Here is a 14,263-nt window from a genome sequence, read left to right as displayed (position 1 = left end):
ATGCAACCCAAATCAGAGAGTTAGTTTAACTCCTGAAAGTTGGCACATATAATGTTTACCTGGCTGGCCCTTAATAACATTTATACTTACAGAGTATAATGAATAGTAAACTTAATTTCAAAGGCCTCTGATTCGAATACGACCAGTGAACCATTCCAAAGGGGTTAAGCTAAGATTCGGATACGATCATATAGCCCCCAGTGGCTTTGGCGATGCCGATCAAGTGGGTATCGACAGCTATGTTCTCTTTGGTTCGAATATGACCTATGTTTGAACAGGAAGCCCCCAAGTGATCATGAGAGTTGTTTAATGACGCTGATTCGAATATGATCCACGTCAGACCCAAAGGGGTTAAGCTATGATTCAAATATGATCAAGAAGCCCCCAAGTGGGTTTGGCAGTATGCCGATCAATTGGGTATCGACAGCTATGTTCTCTTTGGTTCGAATACGACCTATGTTTGAATAGGAATCCCCCAAGTGACCATGGCTAGATTCAAATATGATCATAAGCCGGACCAAAGGGAAAGCCGGATTCAGATATGATCCGCTCCCTGTTGGTTGTTTCCACCACCTGGTAAAGAAGATATATAAACCTTTGAGGGTGGAAAGAAAAAAGAGGTCCTGCTTTATTGCTTTATATAATATATACATTGCTAAAAAAATAAAAAGATATATATATATATATATATATATATATATATATATATATATATATATATATATATATATACTAGTACAAATGCCCGTGCGTTGCAACGGGCAAAAAATATCAAAAAACCTATTCCGACGTGCTAGTACGCACTCCAATGGCCACGCCATTGCTCTGATTGGAGTTTGCCATGAATGCAACATGGAAAATTGGTCACATTTCGCAAAACCAGCTCCACGTGTCACTTCTTATATAAAACTCTTACAAACATCACAAAATAATGTAACCCTCACCTCTAGTGACAATGTGAAAGTAATGTTATTGTACCAAATCCTTCCAGAATTCAACTAAAGGAACATTACAAATAGCTATATTCAAGAATGGAGGAAAATATTGATCGAAGTATGAAGGAAACCTTTGTCAAACTTGGGAGATATGTTTGCTTAAAAATAGATAATGGCCACCATCATTCGGATATAAATTTTAGTAGCAACATACATTTTACTTTACATATCATGTAGCCAGCAATGTGTTTGATATTCAGTTAGGATATTGTTTAATAATACCTGCAGGTGTAAGAGAACATAAAAACAGTGTGAGCTTAAGTTGGGTTTAACCCACCTTACCAACATAATTATTTCTATCTTTATTAGGTGGACCATGGACTTTAGAGTCATTTAAATCTAGGGGTGAACCACCTTGGGCATGCCGTTGACCTAAAAGACAGATGATTTGATATCTTGACACACATCTACAACCGTGAATGAGGTGCAATACTCCACCACCGAAATGAAATCAAAAGATAAAATTAGCAAAGCTAGAGGATTAGCATATATCTCCAGTGTCGAGAATAATTCTGCAAAGCAAAGAAAAGTAGATCATGCTATTAACATACATAGCTTGATGCCACATAAATTAACATGTTTAACCCTCACACACCCTGATCTTGACTGTACTTTGTTGCTGCATAAATATGAACAGAATGAATCAAACAAATCAAATAATCCTAAAGAATTAAGAGCCAACAATAGGCACACGATCGTCGTGCTGACATAACGACCATTTTAGTACCAAATATATTCAGTGGGAAACTTTTGACTTCATAGGGAATGGAATGGGCATGTGCGGGGGTCTTCTCATACAGCTGATACCTTCTTGCCTTCTCATTTGGGACCTGAAAAGAAACGAGAAAAAAAATTGTGGGCTTTAAAATTATTTACAATGTCAACTAAAAATATAGACTTCCCCATGACTCCTTACCAGAGAGTAGATTCTCCAAATGTATTAAGAACTTATTGTCCAACATTACAGTGATATAAGCAAAATCCAGGAAATTACTAAAGATTTTTTTACTCTTCTTGGAAATCAGATAAGCTTGTTTGGATGTAGCAGAACTTATGTCCAACATTACAGTGATATAGACATGTTATCAAAGTAATGCTACTGACACGCCCATGCGTGCGGCAATGGATATAAGCTGAGGCAATATATATGCTCATAGAGAGAGAATCCTTGAAAGGGTTGTTCTACAGTCTAAAAATATCATTAGTTCTCTCATGTATCTAAAAATATATAAAACAAATAATGGAGGTTTCATCCAGATTTCAATTCTTACCATTGGAAGTAGCTTAGCTTTCACCCCAGACGTTCTGTCATATGATAACCTATCCAAGAAAAATCAAAACTTTCTTCAACCTACTTTTCATAAAGAAGAGTGAAATTTTACATCAAAAGTTCCACAAGCACATACATGGCACTTATATTTGCATATTCACAGAAATAGAGAATGATATAAAGAGGAATATTTTAGGCTGACAGTCCGACACTATGTCCGATGCGGTTCAGATGCATGTATTTCTATGGCTAGATATGCATATAATTTCACATATACATTGGGAACGTGCATCTGCCCTGCTACCAAAGTGACCATTCTACGTTCCCTATGAAAGTTGTGCTTCTGCCAGGCATTTGTGGGAACATATGACATGCATAATGCATGATAAATGAAGCAAAACAAGAGGACTGGAGATTAAAGTGAGAATGATTCCTATATTTTCATAAGTTTCTAAATTGCTCCCAATCCCACAAAAATAAAATAGGAGATACTCCTTTCTCTCTGTAATACCTTGATGTAGAATGTTACTAACCACTTGCTGATTTTTGAAATAGGTATACAACTACTGGCTTCAATGTTTTCCATCGACTCCGCATATATACACATCGGTAAACTGTACATTGGTACGCACTGCAAGCGCAACACATTTGATGTGGAACTGAAACTACACACTTCAGAGAAGAAGATTAAGAATAGCACAGAACCACATGACGTGAGACATTCATGAGTTCCGCTTCAGCAACAATCATGCCTCCCATGCCTGCCTCTTGCCAGGACTTCAGTACGTACCTCAAGCGGAGAACTGGCAGATTGAGTTACGGCAAAGTGTGGAGCATCGGGCGGACGGCGGGCGAAATCAGCTGAGGTGACATTGAACAGCAACGTCGAGCACGAACTTGCGATGACATTGACCCGAGCTTGCATGGAGAGTTGCGGCTCCTCCTTCCGCTTCCCATGTGGTGCCCAATGCCGCCGGTAGGACCTTGTGCACGGAAAGCCAACGGCACATAGTTGACATTAGATCAGAACAACGGAGAGAGGACCCGGTCCGGTGGAAACAACACTGGCCATGGTTTTCCAAAGGCATGTACTGCAACATAATCATGGGCACTCGTCACTTCTGAATCCATATACCGCTGCAACAGTTTTTATCTGCAGCCAAGACAGATTCACTGCTTGCTTATCATGGAAATTCTCAGAACAACAACTACGCTGACATGCACGATGACACCAGCCCCTTCACCAACCACGGAAAGACAATCGTCTTCTTCCGCATGGGTTGTATGACGGCTGGCTGCTGCGGGCGCTCGACCTGTCATCCATGATGCGGAGTTTGCACCACTCAGGGGATTTGAGTTTTCGAGCACCACGACGCTCGCGAGCCAGAGACCGGTCACCACATCAGCTAGCCGCCGGCCGTCGTTCAATTAGCAATGGAGGGACCATGAAGCAAGACACTAATCCACAGAACCGCACAAGGAGCGGAAAAATCGAATCTTTGGGCCGCCTACCAATTAAGGAACAAGAGCAGTGGCCAAACCCGAGGAGACGCTCACCTGGGCAAGAACCACCGCGAAGGACATCTCCCCAGCGGCAGCGCGAGGTCCTGCACGTCGTCACCGTCGCCCTTGCCGTTGGCTTCACCGCCCTCTCCTCTCTGAGCGGACAACGGTCGCCGGCACCGGCGCCCCCGCAGGTGAATCCACTTGTGTGGCCGGGAGCGCCAGGAGACCGAACCGGTAGAGGACGCGGAGGAGGAGGCCCTGTCGTCCTCTGAGGAGTCGCTAGCGATGTGGGCGGCCCCATCCATCAAAAGGGGGCCTGCTGGAGTTCAAGCCCCGCCGCCTGACCTCCTCCCGTGCCTCGTAGATCGCCTCCACGCCGTCCCCGGAACAGGATCTGGCCCCTGCCTCGCCTCCCCGATCGGATCTGGCCGGAGATCGCCGCCGCCGCGCCCGGCGTCGTCTGCATAGCGGCCCCATCTCGCTCGGACTCAGGAGGAAAGAGATAGTGATGGACTGCGGGCTGATTATGTAAAATATGAGGTGTTTTTATGTAAAACATGCTGAGCGAAACGTTGTTCACTTAATCGTGGACTGCGGGTTGATTACCCAAAAGTACATGGACTGTTTTGCAAAAGTACTAACGACGGACGACCAGAAGCAATCGCTGGTTTATCTCTCACGTAAGTCAGAGGAAGAGACCCGCCGGCCATGGAACATAGCTCATCTTCGGCGAGCCAGTGGCTCAAGTATAGTAAGGCCGAAGATGAGCTATGTTCCATGGCCGGCGGGTCTCTTCCTCTGACTTACGTGAGTCTTTGTGCTCTCGAACATCGATAAGGTAGTATGACCCATTGCTCAGATTTTTACTGACCACAAAGGGTCCTTCCCAAGGGGGGATAGCTTGTGCATATCAGACTAATACTGGATGAGCCGGAGCACTAAGTCGCCTTCCTGAAAGGCTCTGCTTCTAACCCGGCGGCTGTGATAGCATCGCAGGTCTTGCTGGTAAATCGCCGAGCGGGCTATCGCCAAGTCTCGCTCCTCATCCAACAAGTCAAGTGCATCCTGACGAGCTTTTTCGTTATCAGCCTCAACGTAGGCCGCCACTCGGGGTGAATCGTGCCGGATGTCACTTGGCAGAACTGCCTCTGCTCCGTACACCATGAAGAAAGGTGTATAACCTGTAGACTGTTAGGCATTGTGTTGATGCTCCATAGCACAGAGGGTAGCTCCTCCACCCAACAACCCGGAGTTCGCTGTAAGGGGACCAAGAGCCGAGGTTTGATACCCTTCAAGATCTCTTGATTAGCTCTTTCTGCTTGACCATTAGATTGAGGGTGAGCAACAGCCGAAACATCAAGCCGGATATGTTCTCGTTGACAGAACTCTTCCATGGCACCCTTGGAGAGATTAGTACCATTATCAGTTATGATGCTGTGTGGAAAACCAAAACGAAAGATCACCTTTTTCATGAACTGAACCGCCGTGGCTACATCACACTTACTGACCGGCTCTGCCTCAACCCACTTGGTGAATTTATCCACTGCCACCAAAAGGTGTGTCTTCTTATCCTTAGACCTTTTGAAAGGTCCAACCATGTCAAGCCCCCAGACTGCAAACGGCCAAGTAATTGGAATCATCCTCAATTCTTGAGCCGGCACATGAGCTCGTCGTGAGAATTTTTGACATCCGTCACATTTGCCGACCAGATCCTCCGCATCAGCATGAGCCGTCAGCCAATAGAAACCATGATGGAAAGCCTTGGCCACCAGAGATTTTGAGCCGCCATGATGACCACAATCTCCTTCATGGATCTCACGAAGTATCTCTTGACCCTCCGTAGGCGACACACAACGTTGAAACGCCCCAGTAACGCTCCGGTGATGCAATTCGCCATGAACAATTGTCATAGATTTGGACCGCCTGATGATTTGTCTGGCCAAGGTCTCATCCTCAGGCAACTCTCCCCGGGTCATATAGGCCAAATATGGGACTGTCCAATCTGGGATAGCGTGGAGAGCTGCCACCAGCTGTGCCTCCGGGTCTGGCACTGCTAGTTGTTCCTCTGTAGGCACTTTGACAGAAGGGTTATGCAAAACATCAAGAAAGGTGTTAGGCGGCACCGGCTTACGCTGAGACCCCAGCCGGCTTAAAGCGTCAGCCGCCTCATTCTTCCTCCGATCAATGTGCTCCACCTGATAACCTTTGAAGTGTCCAGCCACCGTATCAACTTCATGACGATAAGCCGCCATAAGGGGATCCTTGGAGTCCCACGTGCCTAACACCTGTTGAGCGACGAGGTCTGAATCGCCCAAGCACCTTACCCGGCTCAAATTCATCTCTTTGGCCATCCGGAGACCATGGAGTAAGGCCTTGTACTCAGCTGCATTGTTAGTACAGGGGAACATAAGCCGGAGCACATAACAAAATTTGTCACCTCGAGGGGAAGTTAAAACAACTCCAGCCCCCGATCCTTCCAACTGTCTAGACCCATCAAAGTGAATAGTCCAATATGTGTTATCTGGCTTCTCCTCAGGTGCCTGCAACTCTATCCAATCATTGAGAAAATCCACCAGGGCTTGAGATTTGATAGCAGTCCGAGGCATGTATTTCAAACCATGGGATCCAAGCTCAATGGCCCACTTGGCGACTCGTCCTGTGGCCTCTCTATTCTGTATGATATCTCCTAAGGGGGCGGAGCTTACCACAGTGATAGGATGACCTTGGAAGTACTGCTTCAGCTTCCGGCTTGCCATAAACACTTCGTACACAAGTTTCTGCCAATGTGGATACCTTTGCTTGGACTCAATGAGCACCTCACTGGTGTAGTAAACCGGCCGTTGAACCGGATGCTCCTTGCCAGCCTCCTTGCGTTCCACCACGATGGCCACACTGACGGCTCGGGCGTTAGCATCCACATATAACAGCAACGGCTCTCTATCAATGGGAGGAGCAAGGACCGGCGGCTCAGACAACTGCCTCTTTAAATCCTCAAAGGCAGCGTCAGCAGCATCACTCCAGACAAAAACATCCGTTTTCTTCATCATCTGATATAGCGGTAGGGCCTTCTCACCTAACCGGCTTATGAACCGGCTTAGAGCGGCAACACGACCCGCCAGTCATTGAACATCATTGATGCACGCCGGTTTAGCCAAAGAGGTGATCGCCTTGATCTTCTCCGGGTTGGCTTCAATTCCTCTATTTGAGACCAGGAAACCCAGAAGCTTGCCTGCAGGTACACCAAACATGCACTTGTCCAGGTTAAGCATCATCTTATAAACCCAGAGATTATCAAAGGTCTCCTTTAAATCAGATATCAAGGTCTCCTTCTCCCTGGATTTCACCACGATGTCATCCACATAAGCATGAACATTGCGCCCAATTTGACTGTGGAGATAGTTTTGTACACATCTCTGATAAGTCGCCTGGGCACTCTTGAGCCGAAATGGCATAGATACATAGCAGAAGGCTCCAAACGGAGTGATGAAAGTCGTCTTCTCCTAGTCCTTAACTGCCATTTTGATCTGATGATAGCCAGAAAGCATCCAAAAAGCTCAATCGCTCGCAACCCACCATAGAATCGATAATTTGATCAATACGGGGGAGGGCAAAGGGATCAGCCGGACAAGCCTTATTTAAGTCCGTGTAATCCACACACATCCGCCAAGTGCCATTCTTCTTGAGTACGAGCACCGGGTTAGCCAACCACTCCGGGTGAAAAACTTCCACGATGAACCCAGCCGCTAAGAGCCGAGCGACCTCTTCCCCAATAGCTTTCCGTCTTTCCTCATTGAACCGTCGAAGAAATTGCCTGACCGGTTTATACGTTGGATCAATATTAAGAGTGTGCTCAGCGAGTTCTCTCGGGACACCCGGCATGTCAGAAGGTTTCAATGCAAAGATGTCCCGGTTCTCATGGATGAACTCGATGAGCGCGCTTTCCTATTTAGGATCCAAGTTGGCACTGATGCTGAACTGCTTGGATGAGTCGCCTGGAGTGAAGTCAACAAGCTTTGTTTCAGCGGCCGATTTAAATTTCAATGCCAGGTCATGCTCTATAGTCGGCTTCTTTAAAGAGGTCATATCCGTCGGGTCAACATTATTTTGATAAAACTTTAGCTCCTCCGCTACACAAACAGACTCAGCATAAGCCACATCGCCTTCTTCACACTCCAAGGCTACCTTCCGACTTCCATGCACAGTGATGGTGCCCTTGTGACCTGGCATCTTGAGCTGCAAATAAACATAACACGGTCGTGCCATGAACTTGGCATAAGCCGACCGTCCAAACAGAGCATGCTACGGGCTCTTGATTTTGACTACCTCAAACGTCAATTTCTGAGCCCTGGAATCATATTCATCTCCAAAGGCCACTTCCAGTTCAATCTTGCCAACTGGGTACGCCGATTTACCAGGCACCACTCCATGAAAGACAGTGTTGGACATCCTCAAGTCCTTATCAGTCAACCCCATGCGGCGAAAGGTCTTGTAATAGAGAATATTGATGCTGCTTCCTCCGTCCATGAGTACCTTAGTGAATTTATATCCACCAACCTGAGGTGCTACCACCAAGGCCAACTGACCCAGATTATCAACCCGGAGGGGGTGATCTTCCCTGCTCCATATAATGGGCTGCTCTGACCACCTCAAATAACGGGGAACCGCCAGCTCAACAGAATTCACGACCCTCTTATGAACCTTCTGGTCATGTTTGCACAAATTAGTGGTGAATACATGGTACTGCCCACCATTCAGCTGCTTTGGGTGGCTTTGATAACCTGACTACTGCTGCTGCTGTCCCCCTGGACTGGGCTGCTGCTGATTATAGCCACCTTGACTTCCCTGAAAGCCGGAACTTGAACCGCCGCCCGGGCCATGAAAGCCGCCGGCCCCCGAACCGCCGGCCGATCCATGATTGCCGTCAAACATGTTGGAATTCTTGAAAGCCTTCATGATCGCACAATCTTTCCATAAGTGGATGGCGGGTCATTCCCGAGTGCTATGTCTCGGGCAAGGCTCATTGAGAAGCTGCTCAAGAGATGGGCCTGACGCGCCAGATCGAGGGGGGCGATTTTCCCTTACATTTCTGATTGTTACCCTGTGCATTGGCATTGGCCACAAACTCCGGGTTACCCTCCGCCTTATGCTTGTTGCCTCCTTGATTTGCCGGGTTATGCTGCTGACCCTTTCCATTGCCGTTCTTCTTTCCCTTCCCCGTCTTTTCCTCATCAGACGCGGGATCCTTGGTACTATCAGAATCGTCATATTTGACTAAAGCCGCCATCAGCGTACCCATGTCATTGCAATCACGCTTAAGGTGCCCCAGTTTCTGTCTCAGTGGCTCAAAGCGGCAATTCTTCTCTAACATGAGGACTGCAGAACCGGCATCCATCTTATCAGACGAATGTATTATTTCCTTGACCCGGCGCACCCAATGAGTTGTGGATTCACCCTCCTCCTGCTTACAATTGGTCAAGTCCATAATTGACATAGATTGCTTGCAAGTGTCCTTTAAGTTCTGGATAAACCGGGCTTTTAGCTCTGCCCATGAGCTAATGGAATTGGGCGGCAAACCCTTTAACCAAGACCGGGCCGTTCTGTCTAACATCATGGTGAAGTACTTAGCCATTGCTGCGTCGCTGACCTCTAGTAGCTCCATGGCCATCTCGTAACTTTCGATCCATGCCCCGGGCTGTAAGTCGGCCGTGTAATTCGGCACCGTTTGAGGTCCCTTGAAGTCCTTGGGTAGACGTACATCCCGCAGAGCCGACACCAAACAAGGAACACCGCCGGTTCTAGTAGCCACTCTGCTCCAACAGAAGCCGTCGGATACTCTGGGAGGTCTTGATGTGCCGCCTGCTGAGCCGCTAGCTGAGCTGCTAGCCGAGCCGCCCGCTCGTCCTCCTGACGTATTTGGTCTTGCACCGGGTTATAGCCACCGGGCTGGTTACGACGCTGGGCATTGCTTGACAAAGCTTCTGACTCCATGTGCCTGCTGTAACTCAAACTCCGGTTTTGACGATGCGGTCCTAGCCAAGGCGAAGGAGTTGAATGAATCCTATCCCGGCTGTAAGAATAGGTCTTTTGCTGCGCCAAGGCCATTTGAATAAGTTCTCTTACCCTTCAGGTCTCCACCGCTGTCGGATCATCACCGTCCGCTGGGAGAGCCGCCAAATGCGCCGATGCTGCGATTAAGTTCTCCATGGGGTTGGAAAAGTGACCCGACGGTATTGGTACATAGCGGGGCGGGGCCATACTCCCATGCAGAGGTGCCATCTCTTGAAGCTGAGCCGGCCCCCCTGCTCCGGCTGTGGTGAATTGATTTTCTCCGGGCGGGTTGCTAGGGCCGGCACCGGGTGTAGCGAAAAGGTTCTGAGGGTCGTAAACCGGAGGCAAAGGGGATTGAGTTTTCTGGTGCCTCCTTCTCATTACCTCATTAGATGCGTTCAGGCTCATGTTAAGCTGGAAAGCTCTGACCTGAGCCGCTGCGCCCGTGCATCTAAAGCCGCTCGTTCTGTAGCTAACCTAGTGTCCTCAGCTGCCAAGGCCTCCTTGGCCCGGGCTATCTCCTCATGCACCTTTGCCACCTCCGTGTTATGCTCATCTTAATTGGCAGGAATAACCGTGGTGGTTAACAGGGACGTAAGCTTATCCATGAGATCCATCAGTATCTGAGCCGGCTGGCGCACAGGGCCTCCTGCCCTGGCCGCTCCTGACCCGGACGTTATTGCCACCGCAGCCGTAGAGTTTTGGCGGAGTTGAGTCCCAGCCATGAAGACTCCTGCCCAGCTTGGCGGCTCATAGGAGTCCGGAATACTGGAGCCATCGGAACAGCCCCCAAGCACGCCATCTTGTACTTGATATAAAGAATCTTTTGAACCGGTGGACGAATCATCATCCGAGGGGACGTCCATCTCACCACCATCTTTAGATCCTTCAGAAAGTTCTTCTCCGTGGACGCAGCCCACAAAGGCATGCTTCATGACAGGTTGAGCTCGGGCGGGTCTCGCACGCTGAGCCGTCTCGACGAGGTCGGTGCAGTTGTCCGGCTCAGGGCCCGGCTCACCAATCCGGCCGATGAAGACGTGGATTCCGCCGAAGGGGACCCGGTACCCGTACTCAATTGAGTCAGCGTCGGGGCCCCAGCCTTCGTTGTCGATGTAGATCTTGCCACGACGACTCTTGGTCATCCTACCCACTGCGTATCCCTTGAGCCCTTCAAAGCTTCCCTTCAAGAACTCAAATCCACCGTGCGCGAGCCCCACGGTGGGCGCCAACTGTCGTGGTTTTGTCACGGCAGATGTCCTCTTGCAAGGACTTAGTCGTGGAGCCATCGCAACTAGGAAGCTTAAAAGGGGTTAATCGGGACAAAGGACACAAGAGGTTTATACTAGTTCGGCCCCTTACGGTGAAGGTAAGGCCTACGTCTAGTTGGGGTGTTATTGCTTGATGTTTCGATGACCAGGGAGCGAGATACGCTATGCCTGGCTCTCGATGAGTTGGTTCTTGCCCTAAGCCGCCAGCGGGTCGTCCCCTTATATACACGGGTTGACGCCCTGCGGCCTGTAGAGTCCCGACCGGCTTAAAGACAGTGTCCGGCTCGGTGACTAGTTAATTCTACCTTATAATACAAGTCATGCCATCATGGCGGTTTATCACTATGGTCCTTAAGTCGCCTATGGGCCTTAGGCCCTTTATTGAACCGCCATCTTCATGCTTGGTCTTGGGTTGCTTCTGATGAGTCTCTCTTTGCGTAACCCGACCCCTCCTGGGCGGCTTACACAAATAGTTATATCCCCAACAATTCTCCTCTGAATTCTTTTATGTATGATTGGTTATCTTTGCAAGTCTCTTCGAATTTTCAGTTTGGTTTGGCTTACTAGATTGATCTTTCTTGCAATGGGAGAAGTGCTTAGCTTTGGGTTCAATCTTACGGTGCTCGATCCCAGTGACAGAAAGGGAAATGACACGTATTGTATTGTTGCCATCGAGGATAAAAAGATGGGGTTTGTATCATATTGCATGAGTTTATCCCTCTACATCATGTCATCTTGCTTAAGGCGTTACTCTGTTCTTATGAACTTAATACTCTAGATGCATGCTGGATATCGGTCGATGTGTGTGGAGTAATAGTAGTAGATGCAGGCAGGAGTCGGTCTACTTGTCACGAACGTGATGCCTATATACATGATCATACCTAGATATTCTCATAATTATTCGCTTTCTATCAATTGCTCGACAGTAATTTGTTCACCCACCATAATATTTATGCTCTTGAGAGAAGCCACTAGTGAAACGTATGGCCCCCAGGTCTATTTTCCATCATATTAATCTTTCATCAACAAGTTATTTCTATTTGCCGTTTATTTTACTTTGCATCTTTATTTCCCCTTTATCATAAAAATACCCAAAATATTATCTTATCATATCTATTATATCTCACTCTCGTAAGTGACCGTGAAGGGACTGACAACCCCTTTACCGCGTTGGTTGCGAGGTTCTTGTTTGTTTGTGTAGGTGCGTGGGACTTGAGCATAATCTCCTACTGTATTGATACCTTGGTTCTCAAAACTGAGGGAAATACTTACGCTACTTTACTGCATCACCCTTTCCTCTTCAAGGGAAAACCAACGCAGTGCTCAAGAGGTAGCAAGAAGGATTTCTGGCGCCGTTGCCGGGAGATTTGTGCCAAGTCAAGACAAGATCTACAACGAGCCATCTTTGGCACCGTTGCTGGATCTACACAAGTCAAGACATACCAAGTACCCATCACAAACTCATCTCCCTCGCATTACATTATTTGCCATTTGCCTCTCGTTTTCCTCTCCCCCACTTCACCCTTGCCGTTTTATTCGCCCTCCTTCCGTTCGTGTTTTTGTTTTCCTTGATGCCTTACCTGGTTCGTTTGCTCATTTGGTTGGAATAATTGTTTATTTATTACTAAACAGAGAAGCTAAGATCTATGGATCCTCATCCGCTTGCTAATATTTTTAAGAGATCCAATTATGATGAACCTATTGCTAGTGAGTTTTGTGCACTAGATTATCTTTATGAAGTTTTGCTTGAAATTCGTAAATCTGAAAATTGTGATGAAGAAATTTATAAAGAGATTAACGATAGCTCCTTGAACAAAAAGAATGATTACAATGATTCTACTATAAATTCTCTTGATGTCAACTGTGCTAATAATATGCAAAACCCTAAGCTTGGGGATGCTAGTTTTGCTATGTTCACTATTTGTTGCAATGATCGTGATTGGGGTGATTCTTCTTATGATCTTGAAAATTTATTTAAGCCCCATGACGAATATGAGATTGATTATAATGTTTGCAATAATATTAAAAGTGGGTTTGGAAGAGTGTCAACTTTAGATCCCACATATTTGGAGCATGTTCAATCTTATGGATTTTTTGATAAAAGTGGGTTTGGAGAGGTCATGACTTTAGTTAATGATAATCCCAGTACTTTGGAAGAGTGCCAACTTTGCATGCATGTGGATTGTGTTGAGAATATGTTATGTGATAGCTATTTTGTTGAATTTGCTTATGTTCCTACATGTAATTATTATGAGAGAGGAAAATATGGTTACTAAATTACCTCTCTTCATGTTGAGATTGCTATCGTCACTTTCTTCTTCCTTGCATATGCTAGTTTTTGCTTGCCTTGCAAATTTGTTTGCTTATAATATGCCTATGCATAGGAATTATGTTAGACTTAGATGTGTTTGTCACATGGTACATGATGCTCCTTTTGTGCTTCAATTCTCGTCTTTCATGTGAGCATCATTAAAATTATCAATGCCTAGCTAAAAGGCTTTAAAGAAAATCGCTTGTTGGGAGGCAACCCAATGTTTTTCATTGCTGTTATTCAATAAATAATTTGTTTAGTCTCTGGTTAGATTTATTTTTATGTTTTAATTAGTGTTTGCGCCAAGCTAAACCTATAGGATCTTCTTGGATGATAGTTATTTGATCTTGCTGAAAATTCCAGAAACTTTGCGCTCAGTTCCAGAATTGTTAAAAATCACCAGAACGTGATAAAATACTGATTCCAATTGAAGCTGATCAATAAACAAATTATCTAGGACTTCCTATTTTGGTAGAATTGTTTGAGTTCCAGAAGTTTGCGTTAGTTATAGATTACTACAGACTGTTCTGTTTTTGACAGATTCTGTTTTTCGTGTGTTGTTTGCTTATTTTGATGAATCTATGGCTAATAAAATAGTTTATAAACCATAGAGAAGTTGTATACAGTAGGTTTAACACCAATATAAATAAAGAATGAGTTCAATACAATACCTTGAAGTGGTGTTTTGTTTTCTTTTGCTAACGGAGCTTACGAGATTTTCTGCTAAGTTTTGTGTTGTGAAGTTTTCAAGTTTTGGGTAAAAGATTTGATGGATTATGGAACAAGGAGTGGCAGGAGCCTAAGCTTGGGGATGCCCATGGTACCCCAAGATAATCTAAGGACACCAAAAATCCAAAGCTTGGGG

General features: G+C 46.3%; 1 long non-coding RNA gene across 2 annotated transcripts; it reads right to left on the bottom strand.

The window, feature by feature from the left end:
• Positions 1-1,616: 1,616 nt before the first annotated feature.
• LOC119341849 lies at positions 1,617-3,233 on the bottom strand. 2 transcript variants are annotated; one of them, XR_005165299.1, is made up of 3 exons: positions 3,056-3,233; positions 2,267-2,315; positions 1,617-1,825 (listed from the first exon to the last, which is right to left on the bottom strand). It is a non-coding gene; the product is annotated as an uncharacterized LOC119341849 (long non-coding RNA). The 2 variants fall into 2 exon arrangements; XR_005165298.1 differs by lacking the exon at positions 3,056-3,233 and adding an exon at positions 2,777-3,027.
• Positions 3,234-14,263: the final 11,030 nt, after the last annotated feature.

The sequence above is a fragment of the Triticum dicoccoides genome, chromosome 7B (assembly GCF_002162155.2).
Source record: "Triticum dicoccoides isolate Atlit2015 ecotype Zavitan chromosome 7B, WEW_v2.0, whole genome shotgun sequence".
Classification (NCBI taxonomy): Eukaryota; Viridiplantae; Streptophyta; class Magnoliopsida; order Poales; family Poaceae; genus Triticum; species Triticum dicoccoides.
This window is presented reverse-complemented; position numbering and strand designations above follow the sequence as displayed.